This window comes from Diorhabda carinulata, chromosome X (assembly GCF_026250575.1).
Source record: "Diorhabda carinulata isolate Delta chromosome X, icDioCari1.1, whole genome shotgun sequence".
In the NCBI taxonomy this organism is placed as follows: domain Eukaryota; kingdom Metazoa; phylum Arthropoda; class Insecta; order Coleoptera; family Chrysomelidae; genus Diorhabda; species Diorhabda carinulata.
In genome coordinates, this window is record NC_079472.1 from 42,940,228 (window position 1) to 42,949,830 (window position 9,603).

Below are 9,603 nucleotides of genomic sequence, written 5' to 3' on the forward strand. Positions count from 1 at the left end.
CATTGACTTCTATTTTATGTACATAATCTTTCGCAATTCTATTTTCCTTTGAAAATAAATTATTATATTTATTCATTCACATTTTTATTTCTTCTTTTCTGTCCTCTGGACAATCCATTATAACTTCATCTTCCCCTTCTTCTTCATCATCATAATTTTTAATCAATTCTTCCTTGTACATATTATTAACTACTTTACCTTCTTCCTTCAAAGCTATTATTTCAAAGTTAATCCATGTTCCATCCAATTTTAATCTTCTTTCTTCAATATCTATTATGGCTTTATGTTTTTCTAGCTCATCATATCCTATTATTATTTCTGTCTCAATATCTGGAGCAATTAATACTTGTAAATTAAATTCTTTTCCCTTAATATTAGCGTTTATATTTATTAATCTATTAATTTCACATATTTTCTTTGAATTAGCACCTATTAAATTTATTTTTGGGATTTTAATAATTTTATTTGTAGGAATATTTAATTTATCAACAAAATTTTTATTAATCATTGATGCTTCTGATCCAGTATCAATAAGTAATTTAGCTTCTAAATTGTTAATTAGCCCATTTATAATAATTAAACTATTATTCCCATCTATGTCTATATTTTCATTTATTTCTATAAATTCATTTGGATTTTCATATTTACAAATATATAGATTTTGTTTATTTGATGTGTGCGTATTTAAAAATTTTCATTGTCATTTATTTGTTCAGTTGTCTGTCTCGTATTTTCCCTATATATTTGTGCTGTATGTAATCTTGTCTCATTTATATTTGTTACATCATCATCTCTGCTTTCTGATCTATTTCTTCTATCTTGATTGATTCTTTGAAAATTTACTCTTCTTGTCTCTTGATCTCCATTTCCTCTTTGCATATTTCCTTCAGAATTTCTACTCTCCAGTCCTCTATATTGTCTATTGTTCCTGTCATTATAATTATTTTGTCTGTATGAATCATTGTTGTTTCTATTGTTAATATTAGTATTGTAGTTTCTGTTATTGTAATTATTGTTATTATAATTATTGTTATTATTAATTTGTGCATTATTATTATAATTTCTATTATTATTAAATCTATTATTTGTCCAATTGTTATTTTGATTGTTGTTTCTCTGATTATTTTCATTGTTTCTATAATTTGTTCTTATATTTTGTTGTGAATTTTCATGTCTGATCAAATTTCTCTCTACTCTTTGTAGATACATAGATAATTGATCCAATTTTCTTATATTTTGTATTGCAATGGTCTCAGCCAATTCTGCCTTGAAATGCCTTGCAATGAACATAACGATTTCCTCCTCAGGGATTGGTGGTTCCAGATATTGTGTCATCGCATGTAGTTGGATTGCATAATTGTTTAAACTATGGCTTCTATTTTCATCAAACTTTCCGAAATATAATTGTTCCCTGATGGTTGATTGAGTATTTTCCCCCCAGAAATATTGTAAAAATGCCGTTTCAAAATCTTGAAATTCCGACATATCTTTTTCCCTGGCAGAAAACCATATTAACGCATGATTTTCTAAATGATCTCTTATTATTTCCTTTTTGTCTTCAATATTATTTATTCCTCTTATTCGATTTTTCAAAATTCTTATGAATATTTTTGGATGCAGTTTTTTAATATTTCCGTCAAATTTTTGACTAGTTGCTCCATAAATTGTTTTTACTCCTCCAACATATTCCATACTCATTCCTTTTTTCTTAATTTGTTCTATTTTCTCTTCCATTCTTTGACTATTTGTATTCATTTCTCGTTTTATTTCTTCTTTAGATTCATCCATTTTTTTTATCATAATCTGGAACATACTCATTATATCCATCCTCTCTTTCTTTTTCTGTGAATTTTCTGCTGTTTGATTTTCTATCATTTCTTCTGTTTCAGTTCTCTCTGTTTCTTCATTATGGTCTTGTTCCATATAATGTACTTGGAAATCACCCATTCCATGTCTCCTTTCTTCTTCATCTGATTCTCCTTCTGCTCTTATTTGTTTCCCATCTCTGAGTGTCATTCCTTTTTCCATTTTTCTTGTTTAAATTTGTTATTACTGTAAACTCTTCAATGCCAAATTTTGTTATGTGCAATTTTTTTATGCCCAATTTTTATATATGCCCCACGTTGGGCGCCAAATTGATATGGTATTATAGTGTGTAATGTTTATTTTTATAAATTTTATTTTAAATAAAATCAGATTTTAATTTGGGCGCCATTAATAATTATTTGAATTTCTTTATTTTATTATGTTATTATTATTTTTTTTATTCTCAGGGTATTATATTGTGAGGTCAAATTAAAAAATTTTATTGCGATAAATTGTTATGGTTATAAGGACAGATTATAATAGTTTTAAGACCGGGTCTGTTCTTTATAATGAATAAAATATTCAAAATATACAATTTCTTAACAAGCATAAAACTAAATTATATGGAAATGTGAACTCAAATATTATATACTAAAAGAAATACTTAATAGAACAGTACCTTAAGTGTTTGTTATGTTGTATTTTTAATTTTTTTTTTTTTTTATTGGAAATTATTACGGCCTTGCAGAATAAACAGATACTCCGCTGTAGTACCACTCCTGTTCTTTTCCTGTTCACAACTTCTTTATCTTGGAAATTGTCCCTTTGTGAGTATTTTCACTTATTTCACTTTATTTAATTGTTTTCACTAATTTCTTATTACTACACTTATACAATTATTAATTATCAATCCTTTGAATATTTTATGCCTTTTTTATCAAGATTTTGATTTTTTTAAATTTCAATTAAAATTATTTTACTCTTTTTTCTCTTGCAAAAAATTTTTATCGTTGTTGATTCTCTTCTTCCTTGTTTTTTTTTAAACAAACTTTTTTTTTCTTTTAACCAATGATATTTATTTTAAAAGCTAGTTACTAAATTGTCATTTCTAAATTTTTAAATTATTGTGACTTTATTCAAATAATATTATTCTATAATTTCTTTGTTGTATTTATTTCATTCCTATGTTATTAATTTTATCATTGCAGTTGTCAAAATTTTTATATTTTATCATTTATAACCTTAAAATTTATGTTGGTATGTCACACAAATTTTTGAAGTTGGTGCTCCTGTTTTTATCTGTCAATTTATGGATTAAATTCTTTGATTATACAGGATTTGTCAAAATTAAATAATAATTTAGAATATAGTGTTGGCCAAAACTTAATATAAAGAATGTTATTTATTTTATTGTGATAAACTGCTCTTAGTAACCGAATAACAGAACTGAACTTATTGCTTTATTTATATCTTATTATTATTTAATAATTTATTTTGGATATATTCATACCATAACATATATATATATATATATATATATATATATATATATATATATATATATATATAAATTTCTTATTTCTTGGACCTTTTGATATATTTATGTTTCTGAATATTCTTGATCTTAGGTCTCTTCTGTTGGAAAGAAGAAAGATAAAAATTAACGTTTCGAATTTTCTTTATTAAAATATGATATTGACACTGTAATTAGCGTATTTATATTGATCAATAGATAAAATCAACATCGAAAATGTTCTAATAAAAAAAAATAAAAAATTAATTTTTCTTTAGTCCTTACATCTCAGTACTTAATCAATAAAATCATTTATTGAAAGAAATGTCGAAACGTCAAATTTCATATACAGACGAAGAAGAGAACCAGTCCATAAGAGAATTTTGGAAAAACTACAACATCGTGGATGCTGTAGAAAACATAGGCCTTTTTTGAGATGAGGTAAGAGAAAGATCTTTAAAAGGAGTATGGAAGAATATTTGGCCGGATTTAAGTGAGAGCGATGACGTTGGACACTCTGTCGAGGTGGATGAAATAGTGGAAAAGATAGTGAAATTAACGAAGCAAACCGGTTTTGAAGAGGTAAATGTGGAAGATGTCGAAGAAATAATTCAAGAAGCAGCGGCTAGTCTTTCTAATGATGAGCTCAAGGAATTAACTGAACAAGAAGAAAACAAAAATGTTGACAGCAGTGATTCAGAAGAAGAGCAAAAAGAACTTTCGATGGCGTTTGTAAAAAGGAGTTTGTATACCATAACTGAAAAACAGGAGCTCAAAAGTAAGGCGTGGTGTTAGAGATGCTCTATCCGTTTATGAAGAACTTTTAAGAGAACAACGCAAAAGAAAAAGGCAAACAACATTAGATGCTTTTATCACAAAAAGGCAGAACACTGAAAACGCTAAATATGAGTGACTTAGAATTTTATTTGTTTTTTTTTAAGAATATTCGTTTTATTATTTATATTTTGTTTTTATTTTTGCAAGAAATAATTAAGTGGTATTAATTTGGGCTTTAATAAATCAATGTTTGGTTTTATTTTTATTAAAAAAACATAATTTTTAAATTTAATACCTAACGAATTTCATAGCCATCTTCCCCTAACCCCAATATTTACATGTAAAGATAGCCTTACTGTATGTGTATGAGAGAGTGTGCAGCAGAAAAGCAGTTATTTTCTCCTTGCACTTGCGAGTCATTGGGGACGTTAATATCGACAAAAAGGTCGATTTACATCACGCTCTTCAGAGGGGTTGTAATTCAATATTCTTCGAGGCGTTAGCCAGGAAAGTAGTTTTTTTCAAATTTGAAGAACGGCAGAATAAATTTTCGAAATTATTTCAGAGGTGAGTAGTAGAAATCTTTTATTTTGATACGTTACTCCAAGACCTGTTACAGCAACCAAACAAATTTTTCCAGTTCTTCATAATGTTGACAGAGACGTTTAACTACATTCTATACTGCACGACAATATGTAGTTAGAATTACTTTGCCTCATTTTGAGGACAATCAGGCAATTTACTGCTTGGGTTCTTCCATATCTTCTGATTTCTACTCATAAAACACGTATAAGAAGTTAACTACCTTTATCTCATTCTTCAAAGATTTTAGCAGCACTTTGATTTAAGATATGAGTTCCTTGGAATGATATACTCGATAATCTCATTGGAAGTATGCCTCGACGTTTTTATGTGTGCTTAAGACCTTGTGGAAGTCCATAACATTACTAATTTTGACCTTGTTACCTACAGTTGGGTTCTTCTCAAATATTGATCGATTATTCACCTCACCCTAAGACACGTGTATACAAAAAACTGTTCCGATAAATTCATTAATTCTGTTATTACTGCACAAAACAAAATTTCAATTTTCAAACAAATTATTAGACCCGCAATTCCAATATATTCCTGATTTGAGCACTTTAGGCTGTTTTGTTTCACATAGTTTTGGTTTTTAATTGAATGGGCATGAATAGAAATACACTCACCGACAAAATAATCCATCCACTGAAGAAGTTAACACTTAAATTAGTTATTTTCAATATATATGAATAGTTTAGATTTGAAATAAATTGTGCATATGCTATTTGGTACAAGGTGTAGCAAATTTAGCCTTTTGTTAAAAATACTATGGATGAATTGTTCCACTGATATACTTCATTTTATTATTTATTACAATAGCACAATATATTTATAGATGATACAAGGGTTTATGAAAATGAGTATGAATAAGTTTAAAAATAAAGTTTTTTGCATAGAAAATTATTACATTATTATCATTTGTATTATAGTCTAAAACTTGTTAATTAATTTTTTTCTTGTTCAATAGTAATTTGACATATGGAAGTTTCTTTTTACATTGCAGCAAGAGCTATTGCTGTAGTTCGAGATGGTAGTCAAAGTGTTGAGGGCGTCAAGAAGTTCAAAGAGTTGTAAATAGGTGTCATGAAGTGGGTGTATTCACATGAAGATATTGTAGTCGAAAAAAAGTTTCAAGGATCAGAGGAGTTACTTCTATGCAAATCTAAACAGAATTGTGGATATACAGAATTCAAGTGAGTGATAGAAAGCGGTTTTTTATCATATTAGAAAGCGTGTCTAGAGACCTACAACTTGTACCTACCTACAATGTATTGAGATACCAAAAAATTAATCACTAGAAAATTAATAAAGAGCAAATTGGGACAATGAAATATGAAACAATATCCTATCCACGGTTGAGACAAGGTTTTGTCAACATAAATGGATGAGCGCAAAAGAATTTACCTACCGAAGAACTGGAGATTTTTTTCTTCCGAAACCAAGTTATGAAGGCAGTTAGGTAATTATTTAGGTTGGCATAAGTTTTAAAGCTCTTCAAAAAAAAAATTAACAGCTCTCCAGTAAAAGCCAACAGATCATGAAACGAGTTTTATTTTCTTATGCACCCTTTTTTCAAAATGATTTCAATTTGATTATTGATATCCCTGTCAAGTAAAATTATACATATGTATTCAGTTGTAGTAATAAACTGACTCGCACTAAAACCAATCCTTAGCCCAATTGGACATATTTGAATTGTTTTTGGGAGGAAATTATATGTACAACTTAATATATGACGAATTATTAAAAACATAGTATTAGAATCAGTGTATTTACCTCGAAATTTCAATAAAACGATATTATACCAGGTAGATTGACATAAGCTAATTGATCAAATTATATATATATATATATATATATATATATATATATATATATATATATATATATATATATATATATATAAATGCATCTAAATGTTCTAGATGATTTTAAGTCTCTTCTGTTATAAGTTATTAGTTATTAGTTTTTTTTGATAGTTTTTAAAAGGAAAATAAATTTTGAAGTTTCGACTTTTCATTAAGTCTCTATCAAAATATGATATTGACATTGACAATTTGCGTATTTATATTCATCAATAGATCACCTGCATCATGAATATCAAAATAAGAATAAAATCATACTAGAACTTTATTCTAACAAGAAAAATAATTTTTTCCTAGACCTTATATCTCAAATGTGAACCATCTCAAAAAATCTCCTCTTCGTGTACTAGATTCCGCTTCAAGAATTCCCGAATCTTCATAATTGAACCCATGCTCTTCTTGATACTTCATGATTCGCCAATGCAGCTCTATCCTTTTTATTGCATTGAAGACCTCTCAGTCCACTCTCCAAACACTGAGATGACCGCCTCATGCAGACAGCGTCATAACTCCCACAAGGCATTCAAAAATAATTTTAAAAAAAAACTAATTTTAAAACAGAAGAGACTTATAATCAAGCAATATCAAAAGAAAAATCTATTATAAACGACACTAAATATTTTTTCAACCTTAATTGTCGTATTTCAAAAATGAGTAGCAAACTTCACATCACTAGTTTTCTCGTTTCTATGTATATAAACCATATCTAAAAATTCTCTTTTTCATGTATTTGACTCTGAAAATATTTACAATTCACAATTTGTTTTTATATCTCATGGTTTATAAATGCATTTCATTTTTTTATACTATTGATGGCTTACTAATCTATTTACTAAATATTGAGGTGTCTGTCCTATGTAAATAGCCTACATAGCAGAAAATTGAATTTGTATACGGAAATGAAACCAAAATAAACGAAAATATTCTTAAAAAAAAGTGCCGATATAGAAAAACCGAGAAATTTTTCTACTCAGTTGCAAAAAAGATACCTACATTCTTAAATTTGAAATTATCTTTCGTAAAGTTTACAAATACTCTCACGAATACTGATTGATATATATAATTATGAAAATTGTCATATCAAATTATATTTTGATAGAGTCCGAAATAGGTAGAAACATCAAATGTTTATCTGATTCAACCAAGTTTCAATTAAAGGAGACCTAAAATCAAGAAAACATAAAAGTCTACTAACGGGAAAATTACCAAAATCTTCACAAACACATAGAATATTTTTTGTTCGTGGGTAAGGGTAATAACAGTTTAAAAAAAAAGAGTTAAATAGGCCTCATCAAAAGTTTTGTCCAACAAAACATATGGATATAGACTCTGTTTTCCTAGTCATATTTACTCAAAAAGGGCTAAACATTTTTAATAGAATTTATAGAGAACACCTCCAAAGTATAATCTACTAAACAAAAATAAATTAATCGAAATCGCTTCATAATTAGCTCACCTTTTTTGGAGTCGGTAAAAACAGAAATTGTGAAAAAATAATCTTTCTTGGAAACAAAATAATAAAATGGAAATCAGGTACTTGAAAAAAAGTTTCTTAATTTTAAATAAATAATGCACTTTGTACAGATTTTCATAAAATAATTTGATTTTCAAAACTTGTCATTAATTTCATATAAATGTACCTACCATATTGGGAAGAATGAGTCGAATATAATTTACAAAAACAAATTTCAGTAGATGTATTAACACAGACCTCTAACCCCTAGACGCTCCAAGACAATACAATAAAATCAACCTGATTCGATTCCCTTTACAGGTTTTCATCGGAAATAATGAAAATCGGGATTTCTGCATTTTGGATTCAGCGGGAAATTTAAATATTATTGGTAAGATTCATATATGTGCGAAATTAAAAAAAATTAGATTTGCACTAAATTAAGTATGTATGTTTAATTACAAAAATTATATGAATATTCTTTTTTCAAAAAGTCACAACCGTTATTCCTACACATTTGACCAAAGTGTTAAACATATTTTTCTTTAAATAAAATTTGTAATTGCCCTATTACCATTAAAAACCAACTTTTTTGTTTTAATAACAATTATTATTCTTATATTGTTTTATTAGAGCATAGTTAGTAGTTATTTTAAATATATTAAGATAAGATTATTTAAATGATACAAATTCCTTTTGGAAAATGTAGTGGAGTTTTTCTAATTTTTTGTGGGCAACTCAAAAATGTCTAAAATTCATGCATTTGCTTTCGCTATCACTCGAAGCATTGAAATATAAGTCTAAAATAAGAAGAAACTAAACAGTAGGAAATACAATTCCAATCTATGGTTTATTTGGAAAACATTTACAAAAAAATAAAAGTAAAACCCTGCAGCTAATTAAGTACATTAATTAAATAGTATTTAATCATTAGGTGCAACAACATGTTGAGGTTTTTTTACATTTTGTTTTTTCAATTGATGTTTATAAATTTTTTAATGCCTTCAACCTTACAAAATTGTTTCCTATGAGTATGATCCCAGAAGTACCTGGCTCAAGAAAACTCAAAAATTTTGGAAAAAAAATATTTTGCATTCTGCACTCAGCTTTCTCGTGTCCAAATTTTCAGTTAATATGAGATGTACAGCACGTTTTGAAATACCTACTATGTCTGCTAACTCACGCACTTTCCGTTGACGATCATCCAGTACTGATTTGTGTATTTTCTTCAACATTTTTGGAACCGTTCATAACGTAGAAGCCGTCTCACCCAGAGTCTAGTTGAGCTTTCAATTAGTTGGGCTAAGGCCTTTCAAAAAAATGTATTGTATCATATAACGATGATCAATTTTGTGGAACTACAAATGACAAGATTGCAAAAATGAATGCATGGTGCTGGGCTGTAACCACTGTGCAAAAGTAGAGTTGATTGACAAAGTGGTTAGTTATCTCTGTGAATTATGCCGGTGGATGTATATTGAAATATCAATACTGTTAATTAGAATGTATGTTTTTACCATCAACTTATTTCGTTGATTAAGATGAATACTTAAAACATCTTACTGTATAATAAATATAGTGATTACTACTCACCTTGTACTGGAGAT